At 36.0% G+C, this 23,626-nt stretch overlaps 1 protein-coding gene across 1 annotated transcript in view; it reads left to right on the top strand.

The window, feature by feature from the left end:
* The window catches only part of Elk (Eag-like K[+] channel), a 322,370-nt gene that overhangs the window by 95,984 nt on the left and 202,760 nt on the right, over nucleotides 1-23,626 (top strand). The window lies entirely within an intron of this gene.

The raw sequence follows: 23,626 nt of genomic DNA, 5'->3' as shown, positions 1-23,626 counted from the left end.
TGATCACTCAAACGACCTTCACCCAAATATAAAGGTCACTATAGAAATTGAAACTAATAACTCTTTTCCATTCCTAGATGTCCTCATTACAAAATCCAATAACTCCTTAACTCACACAGTCAACAGAAAACCAACACATACAAACAGATACCTCAACGCAAACTCTCATCATCATCCAGAACAAACCAACTCCATTTTCAATTCTCTCATCCCCAGATCTATCAACCTCAAAGACCTCCAAAACAAACCATAGCTTTTTTCCAAAATGGATTCACAGACCGTCAAATTGACAGATCCATACGTCGTCAACAAACTTCTATATTCAGTCCCATCGATCAAGAAGACAACAACGTTTTCCACAAAGCTTCTTTTTCCCACATCAAAGGTGTTATTGAAAAAATTGGCCAAATTCTTAAAAAACGATATTCACCGCCAACAATTAAATTTCCACATTTCTCCGTTCCCCAAAGGACAAAATTGTCAATGAATTCCAGGGCATGTATGAAATTGCATGTTCCGATTGCCATAGAACATATGTTGGCCAGCCCAACAAAAGTAACAAGTAGAGTATACTTGCTGTCCGAAAGTCACACCATTCTCAGCCCTGTCCGAATATCATGAAGAGACAGGAAAGAATATAGACTTTGATTATCACCTCAACGAAAACACTACGAGCTATAATAATTCGCAAAGCCATCGGAATTGAGAAGCGATTCCTGCCTGAACAAATGTAATTACGGTCAGAGACTTCCAACTACCTGAAAACCGCTATTTTACAGATGTCCACCCCTCACCTATACGTCCGGTGCTGGTGATCACTTCAAGCTCCGCAAACACCCTTTCACTTCAGTAGCACCTGCCGTAGTACCTCAAATCAATCTAAGGAGTGAGCAGATTGAGACTTCCAGATGTCTTGAATGAAACCTCATAGATTTACTTTGGATTGAATTGGTGGGGGTTTGTGTCATTATAAGATCAATTCATGAAAGTGTTCAGTCCGTAATAGGAGACATCGGTGAGAAGACGCACGATAATACCATGAAGGTCGAGACATTCTGCAATAACTACTTACTCACTTTTTCTTAGTCACAAAAAATTGAACCACATTATTTCTTTGAAAGTTTTTGTAGTGTACACTCTATTGTTGGAGATATGAAAATGAAAAATGATTGTCTTGCTACACATGAATAATGAATTACTACTCAATTATAATAATTTTTTTTTCAGATATAATTTTCACAATATTCTAATAATATTCGTTGGATTCATGTAGATTTTTGCACCACTCTCTATACTGAATATCTTATACAGGCATGGATGCATTTGAGAAATATATGATTCCTTTGAAATGACAATTTTTCGTCTATTCCTCTGAGCACGGATCAACCGTGAAATTATATTGATATATCACCAGGATTTATTGGAGTTAACTTTTCCATCAGATCTTTTGTGGCCATACGATGGAATAATTTTATATTGTATGAGATCTTGTTCAGTGAACCCTTCAGGTTTAAATTCAGCGAGAAGTTGTTTCACATCAGTGGATTCGAATGCTTTTTCATCAATCTAAAAAACTTTTCATTTTATCGAAACATACTTTTATCTAATGGTATATCCACTATCTAGTATAATTGAAATAACATTCGTCTCAGCTGAAGTACTCATATTGACTTCATGAAATACTGATTGATTACAGACGAACTTTGTTGATATAGCCACTAACTCGAACCATCTAATCTTTCATCATGGGTCAGCATAACCATCAACACGGATCATCATAATCACCAACGTAGACATTATCAATGCAACATGACATTTAATGACGTCACGCGACCTGGTGGAATCAAATTGTCTAGAACTCGTGAATGACTTTGAATGCCAGGCGTTGACAGCATATTTAGAAGGTGCTGTGACTTCAAAAATTGAAAGCCAAAAACATAAGCTAGGTGTATTCGATTCGATGCACTCATACTTCGTAGTTGTAGATAGCGGGGCCTGGCGACTTCCCTCAACAATTTTGTATACGAATGCTCATGGTACATAAATATCTGTATACAAGGTCTAGCAATTTTTTTTTCTGATGGGTTGTTTCTTGTAGGCAATTCTTTCTTCAGGATCGTGTTTTCACGAATACTCTCCAATATTGCCACACAATTATGTTTCATTTTCAGTAATTATGAACTTCCACAAAAAAATCATTATGGAGTACGTCCTAGTACTTTCCATACAATAATGTCTGTGATATTATTCAAGCAGGACCGAGAACTTGAGAACTTTCCATATTGATGGTCATCAAGCTGAGCCACGCACTCCTCACATTGAAGATAAATTACAGATTGACAAAGCTGTGCAAGTCAATATTGAACCGAAGTATAGAAGTAAATATACTGAGTGACAAGAAAAATGTAGCACTGTCACCTTTCCTCTTTAATCACACAATATCGAAACTTAACCAATGAAACTTTCTGCTTTGAAAACTAATATTGTTCACAAGTAACCCAGCTAAAAGTACTATATCATGTGATTATTCTGTGACATCCGCTGGATTAATATGAACCAAGTTTTTCTATCTGAATTAAGGTCAGTGCAAAATGATTCCTAACAAAGCAGTGATGGCTAAAAGAGAATTCACGACTTGTCATGTTTGCTAGAAATTAAAATATGTATTCTCATAAGATCACGTTTTGTCTTGAAATCTAATCCCAACACTAAAGATAAAGTAAAACTATTTAAGTAGATAGGAGCATGAATAATGTAATAATAGTATTATTTCGACAGTTGGTAGTACTGTCATCTTCTAGGCACTCCTCAAACTGAACTTGTCATCCTGTCGTCTGCCTCTTTATACGGTCAGAGCGTCTCAACTCAGGTATTTCCGGTACTTTAGGTAAATTTGCCTGTATTTGTTCTGCATCAGGTACTCTTCTTTGTGTTAGATCTTCTCTAGGAATGTGTATGGTTTTGTTTAATATATTGAATGTGAGGTCTTGTTGTGTTTTGATCTGAACTTGTTCCTCGATAAGTGATTTATGACTGTTAAATTTTTGGATGTTCAAGTTTTCCCCGGTTTCCCTTGTTGACTTCTTTTATGAGTTTTATGTTCTCTGGTGGGGGGAAATTATGTTTGTTTTGTATAGTGTGTGTTGCGAGGTTTCATTTATATACTATTGGATTTATGTATGCCTTTTTGTGCTCATTGTACCTTTGGATTAGTTTTTTCTTACTTACAATTATAATTATCAGTGAAACTCCTCAACAGTTTAGCTGTGAAGAAGAATTTGAAACATTCGAATGTTGAGTTTCATGAGATTCAGATAACTGATCAACACGAAACGTGATTATTCCACACGTATTATGTACATACAAAATATGGAATGAATTCGATATTTCATAGTAGAGTAGCTTGTTAGTTTAAAAACACCACGAATCTACAGAACTTGATATTTCTTTTGAAAAAATATCTGCTATCACAATTGTGACTTAAACTTCCATATAGGTACTGTACTTTTTGTTTACGACTTCATTTTAGCATACTTTGTATTATTCCTGTTATAAATGTTGTTGAATTAACGTTAGCATTATTATTTCTGCTTTGATAATTATTCATTTCAAATAATGGTGGACGAGCGGGTTTGATGTCGTCGAGTAGAACTACATTTTTATCAAGACTCGTTGCTCCGATCGACTTTCCACACGAGTACTTTTATTCATAAAATTGTCCAAGTAACCTTATTTTGTTGAAAAATATTGAAAAATATCTGTCATTTCAAAGTTTTGGGGTGTGGACCATCGGGGGTAGTCCGTTCCTGACTTTGTAGCAAAACAACTGACTCCTGCATGAAAGCTCATCGACGGAATTCATTTGTTTAGTCAATTACCAAAATTTGGATGATTTTGAATATTCACTTGAAAAGTTATCAAAGAAAAACATTTTTCATTTTGTAACTTCGAGGGCCCGTAACTTGGTTACGAAGACTTTTAGGAAAAAAAGTTATATGAAGTACTGGTGATATTTTGATCCCATCTATACATTTCCGAGAGGAAAAGAGGAAGTCCAGGGACACCCTGTATATATATATTTACATTCGTTTTATTATTGAAAACAATCCAAATCTGAAAGAAATCAAATCAGAAATACTAAAGTACCTGTACAACAAACTTCTATTTATATATAATTTAGGCTTCATTCCAAAAAATATTGAATTTTTTCAACAAATTCTCACATAGTTGCCTATCGTAACCCACTTCTAATATTATTACTTTCTTGATGTTTCAAAATCAGTATAAGCAACACAAAACAAAATCATTTATGTGATTTAGAAATGTCCTTGGCTTTTATAAAGTATCAATTGATTATCATTTTGATTTTTTCCATTGATACTCTTTGTTGATAGATCTTCACTATGTCAGTATAGACACGATAAAGAAGTTATAAAATGCTTACATTCACCTGAAACAAAACAAGAGATATATTAATTGGTTGATGTTCATTTCAAGTACCTATATCTACTTGAAACATTAAAAATAAAAATAAGGTTCCTACATGAATTAAATTGAATTTGATGTAAATGTTCATCAGAGTCTTCACATTGAACAGAGAAATAGTTTCTTACGTTTCACTGCAAGTAACATCATAACATTTCAGTCGGACATTATGCCCACGTGTAAACCGTGCTTTAATCAAACATTTGTCTCCATCTTGTTCAGATCTGAAACGAAAAAGTACTTGAGTACTTCAAGAAAATTGTTCATGTAAATTGGAATATCGATTAATAATATACATCAAATCAATACATATCCATGAATTTAAAAAAAGTGAATGAAATTGTCATACCTACTTGACTGAACTTCAATAATATAACATTGTCTATAAATGAATATGATATAGACGGGAAATAGGAGTTTGGAACAATTTTAATGACATGTTTTGATATATTATAAACTACTGTGGATTTTTGAATGAAAATCCATGTTATGGATGGAGATATATCATGTAACATAATAATTACCTTGCAGCTTTCACTTCTTTGATCTCTGCACACGTAAAATCAAGATTGGATGCAAAATATGCTGTCTTCATAAATTCAAATATTTTCGGTAAGTTGTTCGATTGTGCTTTGAAAATAATAGTTTCAGTCATCATCCTAGATTCACTAAAAATCTAGATTCAGTAGAAATCACCATAAGAATACAGTTTTAACCGGTCTATAGAAATGCAATATTATTGCGCAATATTTTGGTTTGTGCAATATAATTGTTCGTCTAGGGGCAATATTGAAATGTTGTGCAATATATTGTGTGGTTTTCATAATCTTGAAAATATAATTATTGTACAACCGGGATAATATTGTGCCGTGTGTTGGCAATATTGCGCAATAACCTCTCAGTTGGTCTCTGGCGGTCGTCTGAACTAGTAATCTCAAAGCAAACATGAGTAACAAGAAAGTCGAAAAACAATTCATTGTTGAATTTATTGACGAGTATCGTGGTCTTTCGGCTCTGTGGGATGTGAATTGCAAAGATTATAGTAATCGTGCGACAAAGGGGCAGCAATACGAGTTGCTGATAGAAAAGTTTCGCGAAAAATACCCGAATGCTGAGAAGCAAGAAGTGGTAAAAAAAATACTTGCCATGCTTGCCAGATGAAAAGAAGCTTTTTTTATCCCAAACAGCAAAGATAATCCTTTCAAAACCCGATAGTATGGTCATGCTGCATGATTTGATTTCGTTTTTTTTATTTTTCTCAGGCGGATAATGCACCTCGTCGAAATTACAGGAAACATAAAGCTGCAGATCCCACTGAGGATTTTGAAATTGGCTTCCAAACACCTTCAACAACCACAATATGACAAGCGAAAAAATTGCTGCAGCATGGGTGGTCGAGCTCCAAAAATGGATCCACAACAGCAGTTATTTGCGATGAAGGCCATCAATGATTTTATATTTGAGGGACAAATGGGGACTTCACATATACGTCACATATACGTCTAAGAATAGCAAGTCGTTGTGGACTTCTTTTTCGATTGTGAAAGTGATGGAAGGACTTACATTGTTGAGGTGCTTCAAGAAGGTGTCTAGTTCTGCATTCCGATGGTTCCATTTTATGAAGGTGTCGTCCACGTATCTCAACCAGACTTAGGGCTTCTTGTGGGCTTTTTCAATGTTCAGAGTTTCAAACCACTCCATATATAGGTTGACTATAACTACTGGAAGTGGCGATCCCATTGACTGTCCCTCATCTGGCGTGAAGTACACAGCACCCTAGTAATTCCATGATTACTTGTATCGGTGAATTTGTTTTATCTTTCAGGTCCCCATCTTCGGATAGCTTCTTCTCTATGATTTGAAGTGCTTTTTTGACAGGAAAGTTGGTGTATAGGCTTTCCATGTCCTTGAAACAAACGTTGAATACCCGGTACAGACTCGAAACCAGCGACTTCCGAGGATATGAGAATACTACGGTCAAGCGTACCAAAGCGCTAGCCTAACAGTGATAAGGTCTCAAATCAATTACCACCTTTGGAAGAGGTCAACTCTTATGCAGGATGCCACAGAATGATTTGAAGAAATAAGAAGAGAGACCTTGAAAGAGGATCATGGACCAATCTTTGTCAAGATCTAAAACACGTTCTTGAAGATGCGACAACAGGAAGTGAAGAAAGTTGGTGAGGGAACATGCCCAAATGCAGACCGAAAAAAGGACAACTATGAAGCCGCCAACGTCATCAATACGAGTTCCCACCTGCACACGGACATACAGGAATCCTTGTTGAGTAAAGGTCTAAACCTCGCCATTGCACCAAAATCTGTGCCCACTTTAGAAATAATAACAGCAGTGAAATCCACCAGTTCTTTTATTGATCAGATCGTGGCAGAAGAAATCAGATGGAAAATCAGATAACAGCATTATCGACAACCAGTTCTAACATCCAACATCAGCAATGAAGAACGAATAGCTCTGAATGTGCTACGTTGAGACAACACCATCAAGATCTTACCTGCAGATAAGGAAAATTCTACTGTTGTGATGGATACTGATCTCTACGAACGGAATATCAAAAAGGTGCTTCAGAAAGGAAAATACACGAAGATTGAAAGGTACCCTACTGCATCAATTGAAAGGAAGTTGTACCAGACTTTGAAAAAACACCAAGTTCATTTTTCGGAAAAACAGAGATCATGGAAAGCCTCTACTCCAACGTCACTGTCGAAGAAGTACTTCAAATCATACAGAGGAAGCCATCCGGAAATGGGGACCTGAGAGATAGAACAAACTTACCGATACAAGTAACCATGGAACTACTAGGATGCTGTATACGAAACTGCTACTTCCAACTGAAGGAAGATTTCTTCACGTCAGATGAGGGACAGCCAATGGGATCGCCACCACCACCGGTTACAGTCAACCTATATATGGCCATTTAAAGAGCCCATAAGAAGCCCTGAGTCTGGTTGAGATACATAGATGACACCTTCATAATATGTAACCATGGAAATGCAGAACTAGACATCATCCTAAAGCACATCAACAACGTAAGTCCTGCCATCACTTTCACCGTGGAAAAAGAAGTCCACAACGAAGTGCCATTTATAGACGTATTGGTGAAGAGGACCAACACTGATTGAGAAACATCTGTATACCGAAAACCCACTCACACGGGACAGTATCTGGACCAGGAATACAATCAACATCAATCTACTCAGAGATGAATCATCAAGACTCTAGTAGACCGTACTTTCGGGCTCTCTAATACCAAGTAAGGTCTCGACAAGGAACAAGGCATCATCAAAACATTAGCTAGAAGACAGCAATAGCCTCACAAGGAAGAGAAGCAGCAACAACCCTACATTAGAAGATTGTTAGAAAGAATAAGAAGAATTGGGTCCAAGTACAACATCAGAACCTGTTCAGATCTGGGAACACTATCCGTAGCAGTCTCACGGAAACCAGACCACCAAACGCGGACTGCGATTCCAATAATTGCATTTACCGAATACCGTGCGAGTGCGGAGAATAAATCGGTGAAACGAAGACGCCATGGAAAATTCGCATTGCCTTGCAAAAGGAGCACACCTCGAGGAGAAACCAGCAAATCAGGAATAGCATAGCATGTTTGGACTCATCAACATAATATTAATAAGTGAGCTCAAGCTGAATTCATCCACAAGGAGGAAAACTGGTTAAGGAAAAAATTCAAAGAAGCCGCTTATATGTTATCCTACAACGCATTTAGCCAAGCTAGCGTAGAGATACGTAACATATGGAGACCTCTCATCAAGCAGTACATGACCAACTTCCGCCAAACGGTCAGCACCCGCTAAAAACCGATGAAGCGGAGAGAGGGAAGAGGGGATAGGTGAATGACCCATAAATAGGCAGACTCGTAGGAATAAGTCCAGTTATCACTCGAAGACAATTGGGGATACAAACAATCGAAACCGTCGTGGAGTAACTTGGTTTGAAATCTTTTAATTTTTATTTCTTGTTAATAATTTTTTTAACTTACATACCCAATTTTTTGAGTTTTTGGTTATTGCTTGTATTTTATTTCATTGTAATTTCAGTTTTTTTGTTTAATATAATTATATATATATATATATATATATATATATATATATATATATATATATATATATATATATATATGTATATATGTATATATATATATATATATATATATATATATATATATATATATATATATATATATATATATATCTACCTGCAGAACAAATAATGGTGGACGAGCGGGTTTGATTCGTCGAGTAGAACTACATTTTTATCAAGACTCGTTGCTCCGATCGACTTTCCACACGAGTACTTTTATTCATAAAATTGTCCAAGTAACCTTATTTTGTTGAAAAATATTGAAAAATATCTGTCATTTCAAAGTTTTGGGGTGTGGACCATCGGGGGTAGTCCCTTCCTGACTTTGTAGCAAAACAACTGACTCCTGCATGAAAGCTCATCGACGGAATTCATTTGTTTAGTCAATTACCAAAATTTGGATGATTTTGAATATTCACTTGAAAAGTTATCAAAGAAAAACATTTTTCATTTTGTAACTTCGAGGGCCCGTAACTTGGTTACGAAGACTTTTAGGAAAAAAAGTTATATGAAGTACTGGTGATATTTTGACCCCATCTATACATTCCCGAGAGGAAAAGAGGAAGTCCAGATACACCCTGTATATATATATATATATATATATATATATATATATATATATATATATATATATATATATATATATATATATATATATATATATATTCCATAACTTTCCAATGGAATCAATTTCATTCATCTTATCTACATTATTTATCCGCCTATGACTTGGCCTTGAGTTGCATGTGACGTCATTAATATGAAACCTCCTTTTAACAGTTCGACTATGATTTGACTTCGAAAGCCGCAACGATTCGATTAATGTGAGTCGCACCGTACAAGACCTTGGATATAACTGTCGATTCTAGACCTCCCCCTACCACTAGTAATGTCGCATGGCATATTTCCTTGAATGCACGATACACTCATAACGGTATGCTACTCGTTAGTTCCAAACGCGTCCAGTTCGCGCAGATGACGTGAGTGTGAAGCATATCGGGGTTGTAACTTCGTAGACTTGCCTAAATTCAATTTGAATTTCTCACAAGTTCTCTGTTGCGCTGTGAAGTTTAAGAATGATTACGAAATTATTGTCAAGAGTGGTTTTCAAACATTTTTAATTAGCTTTTATCAATTTAGTGTCGTATTCGAAGCTTCAATAATTAAACAAAAATACGAGTAGGTAGGTATATAGCTAAGAATGCCTGGTTGTGCGGTTTTTGGTTGAAATAATTACAACAGAGTGACAAAAGGGACCAATATTAAGTATTTTCGATTCCCAAAGAGCAAAGAACTGTCTAAACAATGGATTTCAGCATGTAGGAGGAAGGACAACATCAATTTGAAAAATGGTGTGTATTAATTAAAGCAATGATGACACATAATTTATTATGTATTCAATGGTTTTCAGCAACTATTTGTTCTATTCATTTCCATAAAGATTGTTTCGAAGATTTATCAGTCAAAGAGCAATATGGTACTTTTTCAACAAAAAACGCCCGTATTTTGAAAACTGATGCTGTGCCCACTCTGAACCTCTTATTTAAGAGAAAGCAAACTGAAGAATCAGAAAGAACAATTCGTTTTGCTAAAAGGAGAAAATCCACTCTTTTACCAGAGCAACAATTGGAAAATTATGAAGGTAGTGTTTCCACATCACTACAATTAAATACTGAAGAGATAGAACAACCTGAACAAACAAACGTAGATAGCACTTGCAGTACTTCAGTTCAGTCGAATGCACAACAAAAAACAGAAAGAGAGGGGTTAGGTTCTTTTATCAATCGAACTTATTGTCACTGTGAATATTGCCTCTAATCGATTTTTTTTCTTTATGCATTTTTTATTTTTTTTCAGAATTGCGAAGTTACGTATAGCAGAACTAGAAGAAAAGGTTGCACATTTGGAATCGTTAAATAGGGAGCTGTTCGATGAAAATTTACAGCTGAAGAAAGATATGGAGACATGCAGAAATTCATTGGAGAAATGTTTTTCGTCTGGTCAAATAGAAAGACTATTGAATCCCCATAAGAATCTAAGAAAGTGGTCAGCAGAGGATATTGCATCTGCCATATCATTGAGAAGTGTTAGTCCAAAGGCCTATCGCTATTCGAGAGCGAACGCATTGCCCCTACCAGCACTCTCTGCTTTAAGGAAATGGGCATCTTCATTCAATCTCAGCCCCGGATTTTTGACCAATGTTATCAATCTCATGCAAAAAATGTCACTTCAATTGAAAGACATTGAAAAGTTGTGTGTTCTTTCCTTCGACGAAATCCATTTATCCAATAGGATGTGATAGGCCCACATAAGACTTGCCAAACTGTAATGGCACGAGGGCTGATTAGTAACTGGAAGCAACCAGTGTTTTATGATTTTGATGAGCCAATGAAAAAATAAATTTTAAACCAAATTATATCTGCATTATTCAATGCCGGTTTCACCGTGGTAGCCATACTAAGTGACATGGGTCCTACGAATATGAAATATTTCTTGGAAATGAATATTGCTCACGATAAGAATTGTTCATTCCCACATCGTTGTAATGAATCTATGAGGATTTTTTTGTTTGTCGATGTACCTCATCTAATCAAGTTATTGATCAAGGATTTTGGTTAAATGGTACATTTATGGATAAATCCTGTTTCGAAGTCTCGTGGATATATCTACATCAGAGCTTTCTATAGTACATGAAGTCAGCAAGTACCATATTGAATTGAAGGGAACTGAAAGACAAAAAGTTAGGCCAGCAGTGCAACTGTTCTCTAATTCTGTTTCGAAGGCAGTTTCATATTGTGGGAAAAGCGGATTAATGCCATCAGAGTTACCCTGGTAACAAGTATCAGACTTCGTTCAGCTCATTAACAGATGGTTTGACGTTATGAATTCGAAAACGAAAATAAGGGCTAACGAACCATCTGAAAACGCATTTGGTATAAATTTAGAGGATCAGAAAAAAGTACTAGAAAAAACTTCCAAGTGGGAAAACATAAATCCTTGATTCAGTTTCAGAAAGGTATACTTTTGAGTAATAGATCAATTGTTGAGCTCTTCCTTTATCTTCAGAAGAGGCACTCTGATGTCCAATATATTCTTACTACGCGACTGAATCAGGATATTCTGGAAAACTTCTTTTCTTACATGAGAGGGATGGGGTCATCTAATGATCATGCAAATCCTCTGGATTTCATTTGAAGAAACCGGAGAGCAATGTTTAATCCAACCTCTAGAACAAACTTCAGAACATCCTAAGTTTGACTGCATTGCTGCTGATATGTTTGAGAATATATCAACGGGAGCGAAATGTCTGAAAAACTCCCGGGAATTCCAAGATGAGAAAAATTTGATTCCTTATTTCTTTATAAATCCATGTTATGAAAAATGTCACACTGATGGACCAGATATGACGCAAGAGGCGTTGGAGTTACTCGGATTGAAAGAAAAAATAAACAATGACTCATTAACTTATATAGCGGGTTATGTGGCTCATACATTTAAGAAAAAATATAATTTGGGAACGGAAGTTCTTCCAGCTTCTTCCAAAGATTTGGATTGGTTGCAATTCATATCAAGGGGAGGTCTTCTAAGACTCAATAACTCATTCCTTCAAGCAGCACAAATAATGGAAACCGAATTTCAGAAAATGCATGGAAATACATTATCCAGAGAAAAAGGTATCTTCAAAACTTCAACGCACAGAACCATAGAAAAGATAGAAAACCCAATACCATACGATGCATTACATTGTTTGTGCAGAACAAGGACCTATATAAGATTGCGGGAAATTAACAAACAAATAAGTTTCCATAATTTGAAAAACAGGATGGAAAAAAAATCAATAATTTCGTAAATCAACGAAAGAAAACTCGATGAATTACCAAAATAGCTTCTATCTCATTTTGTAGCTCGTTGTCATATGTCTTGTTACTTCAAATAATTAGAATATGGAAAATTTGACCCATGTGCAATTTATCTTTTTTGAAAACAAAAGTACTTCAAAAAATATGTATTTTATTACCTAGCCGATTGAATTTGTCAAAAATATTGTCAAATGTCGGAAATATCATCACAGTATGTATCACCCTCGGTTTCATCAATAGGGTGAGAAAATGACTCATAATTTTAGTATTCAGTAGACTCAGGAAACAAATATACCTACTTCTGACATGTATGTATTTATGCATCATGACTAATAATTCCATTTTCATGCGAAAATGCCTGGAGATATTCGACCGAATCTCATTCTCCTTCTAATGAATTGTGCGTTGTCCGGCTCCGTGCTTCGCAGTGACGTCACAAGTCAGGGCAGAGCGGACAGAGAGATGCGCGTCGGCATACCGTTATGAGTGTATCGTGCTTGAATGTGTATGTATAGTTTCCGCTTGAGCGTGCTGGTAACTTAAATTTCATTGACCTGTTCAGTCCGTAAGAAGTCCGTTTCCCTGGACCTTTCAATCATTTCCATGTATAGATCACAAAAAATATTATACTGGGCACCAAAATAGCATAAAAAGAGAATAAAAGTCGATGCGAAGAGAACTGAAGAAAAAATATTAAAAGAAACAGTCATCAGCCTTCAATTCCGCAATGCTCACGTAAAAGATTTAGACAGAAACACCTCATTATTTTTGTGACATTTATTTATTTTTGAGATATCCTTTAATTAGTTCAGTCCGAATCGCATGTCCATTAATCGCTTCAACCTTCAGCATTTTATTAGTGGTATTTCGTACATTGCATATTCCCTAAAAGTTAGTTGGATGTGATGAACAATTGTGTTCTATATTTAGTTGATGAGAAATAGTGCAGAAAACAAGATCTACGAAATTGATTTCAAGGCTATCTACTAGGGAGCTTCCATTTCAAATAATTTATTCACTAGGTACTACTAAAGCAAAACGTCGTTGGTTGTCAGAAAGTTTGTTGAATATAGCTAGTGAAAAACAAACAAAAGTACAGTTTGAAAGGTTAATAGATGATACCACGAGGATAACGAAACAGTTCGAATTTCAATCAAATTATTTCTATTTTATAATGCAGTTAACATCCAATTCCAAAAGATGACAATACTTCCAAGCAGATATGGAACAAGTGACCTTGCAGACATATTTGATAAAATGGTTGGATGAACCTATCATATACTGTTTGAGGAAATAAAGTACAGACTACGATGGGATGTTTGAAAAGAAATATGCCATACAATGAAATTTTGGATATTTTGAAGACTATTTTGGCCGGATATGACATTATATATGTGGAAGGGTTTTAAGAAATGGTTTTGATTGAAAATAGGTTATCCCTACATGGAAGTTGTTGATATTGAATTGAATGCCCAATGATAAGATATGCTAATATTGAATCGAGGAAAACTTTCATGTTTAGATCATTTCAAATGAAAATTGTTATGCAGTCAAAGAAATGTACCTCTGATATGAGTGAATTACACCTGAACGCTTCCAGCCTTTCCATCAATTTGTTCGATTGATGACCTATTTATTCAGTAAAAATTCATACTGATTAAAGAAAATGATTTTTGTCTAATTTCTACTAAGTTAAAATCGGTTTGGGTTTATTAGACCATTTTCAAGTAACTAATACAATGAAAAGACAAGTACTTACATATATACTGATAAAACATTTGAGGAGGTGATTCCTCATCGAAAAAAAGATTGGATCTTTCATATAAAGAAAATTCATTGGAGCATCCCTTGTTAAGATACTGCCCCTTAAACGGGGTACATACCTCACATCAATTTTTGTGTTCTCAAATCACTTGTAAATAATCTCTTAAGAAGAAAATGAAAAAAATATATGTTTTATAAACTCAAGCATAATTTCATATAATTCATATTGTATTTTATCCATTCAATTATCTCTTTCATTGAATATAGCTTATGTCATTTTGCAATTCATTCCCACTCAATCCCCACTCCTCAATCCCCACTCCTCCCCAATCCCCACTCCTCCCCCACTGCCTTTCAAAAGTATAAAAGTAGGAATTATCTGTTGGAATATTCAGTTGATCACTCACCTCCAATATGAAACCTGACTCAACTAGTGAACCATATAGCGTTCAGGAGCCTCAGACACCATTTTGGATGCCGATTCATCAACCCTCAGTCCACTCGACGACGGCACCTCACAGGATTGCGTATGATAAAATAATATACGATTATAGACTTCAGGTGCAATTTGTTACCGGCAGTGATGAGGCGCACCTTTCGGACAATGAATATCCGGACCCAAACGATTGAAGGGATCCCGATTGGGATGACATAGTGCCTGGGGACAGCGATAATGATGATGACGACGATGATATTGGCGATGACGCTGACGATGAGTCTGAGGATAGTACTCCTTTCCTTTCCTTTCCTTTCCTTTCCTTTCCTTTCCTTTCCTTTCCTTTCCTTTCCTTTCCTTTCCTTTCCTTTCCTTTCCTTTCCTTTCCTTTCCTTTCCTTTCCTTTCCTTTCCTTTCCTTTCCTTTCCTTTCCTTTCCTTTCCTTTCCTTTCCTTTCCTTTCCTTTCCTTTCCTTTCCTTTCCTTTCCTTTCCTTTCCTTTCCTTTCCTTTCCTTTCCTTTCCTTTCCTTTCCTTTCCTTTCCTTTCCTTTCCTTTCCTTTCCTTTCCTTTCCTTTCCTTTCCTTTCCTTTCCTTTCCTTTCCTTTCCTTTCCTTTCCTTTCCTTTCCTTTCCTTTCCTTTCCTTTCCTTTCCTTTCCTTTCCTTTCCTTTCCTTTCCTTTCCTTTCCTTTCCTTTCCTTTCCTTTCCTTTCCTTTCCTTTCCTTTCCTTTCCTTTCCTTTCCTTTCCTTTCCTTTCCTTTCCTTTCACGAAGTACATACTTTTTGGTTGGTGTACACGAGGCACTGCGAGGCTGGGGCAGTGTCTTCCTCCCTCGCCCTTATTAGTTTTTTTTTCATAATAATCACTCAGAATTTCTCATAATGATCGCTCAGAGTTTCATGAAGATCGTCATTCTTGATGTTTCCGAATATCAAACACTGAATTGTTCTACATTTACACTTTATCCCCTCCGTTTTATTTTTTCCAATATAAATATAGTATCAATCCCAGTTCTACATCATTCTTCCACAATGTCTAGTACAGGACCCGTCCAGGTACATGAAATAGATTCAACGTCCGATCATACAAACTTCGCTCAATTTCTGCAGCGAATCAATGATCTTCCTGATGATTCCCCAGAACGAGTAGAACAAGGTATGCAGGAGGAAGTAGATGTAGAGTTTGAGATGGCTGTTGACGACAGCAATCTAGATGATTATGCGGACGATGTGATTAGTATATCATCTGATTCGGATGATTATAAAACAGCTCTTTTCAGAGCTATCATTATACTTTCAAACAGAAACAGGTTCATACCATTGTTAACATTATAGTCTCAAACAAACAAAATGCATGTAAAAGTACCATCATCCCACTTTGTAGTACTCATCACTATATGCATTCAATGATTGACAAAATGCCAACTTCAACTTTCATTTAAAGTAGTACTCATCATATGCATAGATATTCGATGACTATCAAATTCCCAACTTCGACTTTTCAGTCAAAGAAGTACTCAATATGCACAGATATTCAATGATTAACAAAATCATAACTTCGACTTTTTTAGTCAAAGTAGTCATTTGTCACATAATTTGTGAATTCTACTACTACTGTTTGTGTAAATTTTGTGGCCCTGAAAAGGGCTGTTGTTTTTTTCGACCAGTAGGTCCACGGTTATTGTGCCACAGGTTTGACATTGTTACATATAATGCATGTCATCACTTGGGTGAAGTTTGTTAGGGGCCTCTCGCAAGCATCACACCAATTCTGCCCCATTTCCATAATAGAGACGGTGTTGTGGGTGTTGACATGATGATACCACCCTCCATTGTTATTTCTGTGTGAATAAAAACGAAAGCAGCACCAACATAGTTTATTGTACCACCATCAATTGTGCTGATCAACACGTATGCATCCATTGCACAATATAAGTCCAATAGATCTTCTAATGTCTCACTGACATTGAGCATTCGCATACCGATCCTCAAAGCACCATCACCTTCAGTAGAATCAGCTACAATCCCTTCATCGTCTTCTTCTCCATCCACAACCCCCTCAAACTCCACAACGTCATCATCTTCATTGGCCTCATTTTCAACTTCATTTATCACATCTTCATCTACTCCAATATCCTCTTCTTCAACTATCACTTCCTCTAGTGGAATGTTGACATCCTCATCATCTGACTCGTCTATCCAATTATTTTCATCAATAGCAGATATGTTATTTAATGCAGCAGCTATTTCTCCAGAATTCATCTTGTTGTTTGCTCACAGTTGTAGAGTGAATGAATGAACTTAAGGATGGTAAGCCGACTTATATGATTGAATAGGAAGTGGAATTGGTACGACTCCCACCTACCACTTGACTCGTTTTGAGTGGGAGAGAAGGATAAGTTTCCCCACTATACTTTCACATGATGTTGATTTGTATAAATGGAGAATGTCGTTGTGAGAGAGCAGTCAGAATTTCTATAAGTCATCTCTTATTATTTCTAAACGGATTAGTAAAAATGCCGTTTCCAAAAGAGTGGGATGAAAAACCAAAAGTGTGTGTCTACCCAATGATGATAGTGGGGCTATTGTGTGCTACTTTTGCCAAATAAGTAGACCTAAGGAACAATTAATCCTTGCACTGGTATGTGCAATGATTGTATGTCGCGGATTCAGCTGTCGCCTCCATCTCATCCACCGAAGCGGCCAAAAATAGAATATCGTCAGCAACAGTTACAGTGCCTGAAGTGTTCCGAACCTATAATATCCAATAATATGGGTATTTGTAGAAATATTTGTGCTACATGTGCTGCTATTCCAGCTCCGCTGCTACGTTGTTTGCGTTGTGATACATACACAACGAATTGTTGGAATCATGTATGCACTTCATGTAGAAGTACTTGGGATCTGTGTGAGAAGGTTGGTCAACTCTACCCCAATCTGTTTTAAAAAATCTGTTTTTCCGTTAACCAGCTGTCGCACCCCTACGAACGACAACCCTCAGAAGTCGAAACTTGTGCGAGCTAAGGATTAACGAGGTCTTACCTTTTAACGTGTGATTCCTAACAATAGGAGAATTTATTTCCTTCAATGTTGCTGTCTGACACATGATCAACAAATATTGTGGAGAAGAATCAAAGAACATTCTACAACGACAGAGACACATCAACACTTTAATTTTTTTTGTTTTATTGATGTCATTGTCTTCTGTTATCAATAAATATATTATTTTGAATCTATTTGTGTTATTTTCTCACATTTTGAAATGCATGCCACAAAGTGTTCCTCTGGAATGACAAAGATCGTCACATGCGTGAACAGTTTAGTGAAAGAGCGCATGTGCTAGTCAATGAAAGAGTGGGCTAGTTGATGGAAGAGTGCATGCAAAAGCGCATGTGCTAGTCAATGAAAGAGTGGGCTAGTTGATAGAAGAGCGCATGCGTTAGTTTATTTTTTTCTATAAAAAGTGAAGTATCAGTAACATCATCACCTTTCCTATTCACATTCTATTGCTATCACATATCATTCCTCAGACCTAAATAATCATTACCATGAGCTCTATGCCATTGTTGATTGCTGAAGATGGTTCACCACTTGTTGATATCGATCACACTGATTTTGAAAATATTCCAGTATAACATTTATCGAGTCAAGATTCGATAAATGATTTTGATATTAACGACTTCGTTAACTTTGCAAATGTGCCGGAACCAAATGAGCAAATTGTTATTGAAAATCCAATCGTTTCGCAATCATCACCACTATAACACGCTTCATCTACCCTTCCTCTTGATGTTGATAAGAAATCTAGAACAATCAAGAGGAAGGTTACTAATGCATCTTCATCGATTGTCACTGACTTCAGAGAAAAAAAAAACAATCGAAAAGTGTTGTGCGAGAGAAAAAACCCACAACGAAAAGTGACAAATCGAAGAGGAAGCCAAAAGGTTCACCTAAAGAAATGAAGGGTGATTTGAAAGCTGAATCGCTATCTTCTTTCAGTTCTCTACATCGGTTTGGAGAAATGAAAAAGAAAGCAAAATTCCACCTTGTAAAGGCGCAGATGGCTATTGCTGAACTTGAAAAGAGTGAGCGGCCTATAAATGTTAATAAGGAAACTCTTCAAGCATTAGATGCTAAGATTGCATTAGCGATGGTTGAATTGGCTAAAATGTATACGGATGCAGATGAACTCCGTTCAAAAATTGTTGAAGATAATTAATTCAATCAACGTTCGAGAATGCAAGCTCAGGCTGAGCTTGAGGAGTCGACTCAACTTTATGAGACGGCATTATCAGTGAGAGATAATTGGCGATAATTTGGTTTGGTATACACAGAACGTTGCGAATGGCTGGGGCAACGTTTACCGCTGCAATATTTTTCAATTCACATACTTATAATTGAAATGAAAAAAAAAAGAACTTTAACATTAATTTATTCGTAAATAGAATAGTAGATACATTTAAACCATATTTGATTCATCAATCCAAGAATTTTGTTCGCTAGGAAGGCCTAACCACTTTACATATACTTTATTTTCTCTTCTCTTCAACACCATCTTAATCAGTTCGTAATAACTCTTCTTCGTAAAAACATCCTCTAATCGGTTGTTCATTCATATCTTCAAGATTATAGGTCGTTGGGGTGGTTTTATTGATTTCAACAATCTTGAAAAGCTCCGTGGTGAAGTTTGCAGTGTAAGACTTTAAAAAATATTTTTGTACTTGCTTATACGTACAATATCATTCAATTGGAATTTGGGTTTCCTTTGTTTTCCACCAATTCCATATATACCTTTGAATTTCAATTTTGTTGAATCAACATTGATGGGTGCCATACCTATTGTACGATGAACTTTATTGTTATATCTACTAGTTATATTTGGAAGAATATCAAGCCACTTGTGGTGACCTCTCATCGAAAATTCCTTGTAGAACCATGCCTTTATTGTACGAATCACTCTTTCTGCTATAGCCGCCTTCTTTGTGCTAAATGAATAATGATTGATATTATATTCTCGCATGAGAGATGAGAATCTTCTATTAAAAAATTCTTTCCCTTGATCGCTTTGTATATGTTTGGGGGAAAACTTGGCTTCCTTCAGTACATATTTCATTGCTTTAGTTATTGTACTACCTGTTTTATCTTTAACTGGCACAGTCCACAGATATTTTGAGTAACAATCAATTACTACAACTATATATCGGTATCCTTTATTGCTTTTTGCATAAGGTTGTAGTTGAGTTAGATCTATTTGCCATAGATCAGCAAAACCTTTGATGGTGGTTATTCTTCTGCAAAAATTACGTCTTGCAGGTCTATATAATTCATTAACAACTTGTCGTTTAATATCACTTATTTCATTAGTCATTCTATTTCAATATGATTAAAGAGAAAAAAAAGTGATAGTGTTACTGCACTGAATGATGATGTGACAGTGATCATTACTGTCACAGTAATGCTACTGTCACAAGTGTATGCTGAAAAGTCAGCACATAACGCTCTGTCTGTGAGTGATCTTAAATTTTTGAAATCGATTGGATTGAAAGTGAGAAAATAACAACGGTGCTCGAAACAAATAGTGAAAAGTTGAATATATTCGATGAACCAGTGCTCGATCATTCTCTCATAAGTGTACATAAGCACACATATAAGCCCTACGGACCACCGCTATTCAGGAATTCGGATGAAATTAGAATTGCAATCAATAATCAAGATGTTATACTCGATATTGCTAAAAGTTTCATTTACCTAGAGGGAAAATTCACCCCTAAGGATGCAGTGAATAATGCTCTCGAATAATGCAAGTGCTTTTCTTTTGATGAAATCCGTTATGAAATTGGTGGTGAACAAGTACCTGTTGTTAGAAAACCAGAGATAACATCTACGATGAAAACTATCATCTCATTTGGGCCATCACATGCGGACCTTATTATCAACTGGATGGGTGCTTTCCTAGATATTTCCTAGATATTACCGAGAGCTTCATTTACATTGAAGGTAAATTCACCCCCAAAGATGTAGCGAAAACATGCTATCTCTCGAATAATGCAATTGCATTTCTCTTTGATGAAATTCGTTACGAAATGGGTGGTGAACAAGTGGCTGTTGTTAGAAAACCTGGGATAACATCTACAATGAAAATCATGATATCATTTGGACAATCACATGCTAACACATTATTGACATCTGCCTGGGACTTTCACAATTGAAACAAGATATCTTGGATACAGTCATGTTTTTAGTGGAAAACTACCACTGAAATATTTGATGGGTTTTGCTGAAGATTACAACAAAAGTATCTTGAATGCCAAACAGGAATTGATTTTGATTATCGCTCGATCATTCAAAAACTCATATATAGGTGAGGTTGATGCCGATTTGGAAATAAATAAAATCGAATGGAAAATAAGACATATTGTACCAGATGATAAACACAAGCTCAAACTTTTGAGTAGAATTAACAAAAGCGGTCTGAATGCCAAAATCAAGTTGGCTTATCGCATGTGGGACCTCTATGAACTACCATCATTACGTGGGACTTCTTCAGACATATGGGCCATCAAAACAACTAACGCTCTGGAAACTCCTCGTTTTCTCATCATCGCATTCCAAAGTACTACCACATCTGAAGATAGAACACAAAATATTACAAAATTTACAACTGCTGATATCAATAGTATTCGAGTATACTTGAATTCTGAAGTTTATCCATATGAGCGTTGGAATTTGAATTTCGATAAAAAAACTTGATGCTCCTGCTCATTATGCTTTTAAGAGTTTCCAGCGAAGTTATTATGATAAAGATATGAGTGAACCTCTGTTGGACATTGGACAATTTAGAGAGAATCCACTATTCGTCATCGATTGATCCCATCAACCGAATGCAACAGAATCATCAACTATTGATATAAAGATTGAGTTTGAGACAAGGAAGACCAAGTTTCCAGACAACACTAAGGTATATGCATTCATTTTGCATGAAACAGTTTCAACATACAATGCATTGGATGGTTCAGTTCACAGCAGATATTGACACTCTCTAAATTATCGATACTATTTCATTTTTCCACTCTATCATGTACTGTTTTATGATTTTTTCTCATTTGTAACTGATTTATATCATGTATTGTAATTTTTTTCCTAATTCATATATATCATATTTATTGTTTTGTAATCATTTTCTATTATATATAATGGGATTTAAATAAATAAAACATGAAAAGAATGCAAAGTTTTTTTATTTGACATTATTTATGATTTACATGAACATAAAGACTATCTAAAATAACTTCTTCCTCAATTGAGACGACAAATGTTGAACCGATGATTTGAGATCTACAACATCGACCCAATCTTGACTTGCATACTGTATCCACATCTTTGAATGGTGGAACTGAAATCAAATAAAAGAAAAAACAATAAGCAACCTCCAACTTGTTTCCATGATATAATACTCACATTCCCATTCCATTTGTACTTATAAAGTTAGTGTATTCAACTAAGTTATTATTGTTTATATTTCAATATAATTTTCATCTGAAGTATCTAATATATGAATATTATTAAAACAAATAGAAATTCACTATACATAAATACTATTATTATTCAATCATATTGAATTTGACTAGAGATCGCGTTTTCATACCTGCAAAACTTTGCGGGCTCTGACCTAAATACACCATCGTATATTTACCACCCGATGAGTTGATACAAGTTATATCGTCATCACTGAATTGCAACGAAATACGTTTTGGTAGCAATGTTTTAAATAATTCATCAATGCTCACATCTTCCAAAGTTATCAAAATTGATTTTCCAAACCTTGTAGAATAAGTTGACATATTCTTAATTATATATACTTCATCAATTGGTAATGATGATAAAGCCTTTTGCTCTAGTATTTCAACCTCTTGTACAATCAAATTATTGATTTTATTCAAGTCTACTTTTGAAACGGACATGATGAAAATATGTATGAAAATATAAACAATTTCCAACAGCAAAATACACTCACCGTCTTCCTTCTATTACGAACTGAATAACACTCTAGCAATTGCTTACTGCTGCAGATATATTCATCTACTGATTTCATAGTGTGCCAGGCATTTCTTTTATCTTGAACAGCGGGAGTCACCCCCACCATAAAACCATGAAAGGTTCACATTGCTAGTTGCTACCCACTAGAGTTGCCTGACGTCACAGCCAAGCCCACCTCCCAACTAGATGCGATAACAGATGTTGATACGAACAGGCAATGGTCGTTGTGTTCTCGGAGAGGGCAGACGTTAGCACAGTCCTCGACCGCCTGCGTGTCACCATCGATAGCCAGGCTAGAGCGATGTGTTACGTCACAGCCTTAATTGCATCGAGAGAGAGGTGAGGGTAGACCGATGAATACGCATTACTCAGCCAGACGTCGTGGAGTGAACATCTTGCTCTCTTACCGTTGAACGGTTGCTGCTGCTGTGACGTCACACCACTACTAACTTGGTGGGCTCACACCGATGGAACATTCATTACTTGGAGGATCTTCGAAGTATGCAGACATATGTTTGTATATAGACAAGCACATGATGGAACCCTCTACCGTGCATTCTCTCTCACACACACACACACACACACACAAAATCTCATATGAAAAAAAAATCTGAACGATCCATGAACTAGACACTTCAAGGTTACATCACCTTGACTTCACTAAACAACAAAAAAAAGCAATTAATACGTCATAGTGGTGAGGGGAGACTTGCAACCGGAAAAAAAATTCTGAACGATCCATGCACCAGACACTTCAAGGTCACATCACCTTGACTTCACTAAACAACAACGAAAAAAAGTAATTAATACGTCATAGTGGTGGGGGGAGTCTTAGAACCGGCTCAAATCTCCTACTGATAATCTAGATGAGAAATTCGGGTGTGGATTGAATGGACAAAGGGTATTCAGACATGGTCCACT

Source organism: Leptinotarsa decemlineata, unplaced genomic scaffold, assembly GCF_025532065.1.
Source record: "Leptinotarsa decemlineata unplaced genomic scaffold, Ldec_3_MD MMD2_tig00000090_RagTag_RagTag, whole genome shotgun sequence".
In the NCBI taxonomy this organism is placed as follows: domain Eukaryota; kingdom Metazoa; phylum Arthropoda; class Insecta; order Coleoptera; family Chrysomelidae; genus Leptinotarsa; species Leptinotarsa decemlineata.
The sequence above is the reverse complement of the archived record's forward strand: the minus strand, read 5'-3'. Positions and strand labels throughout refer to the sequence as shown.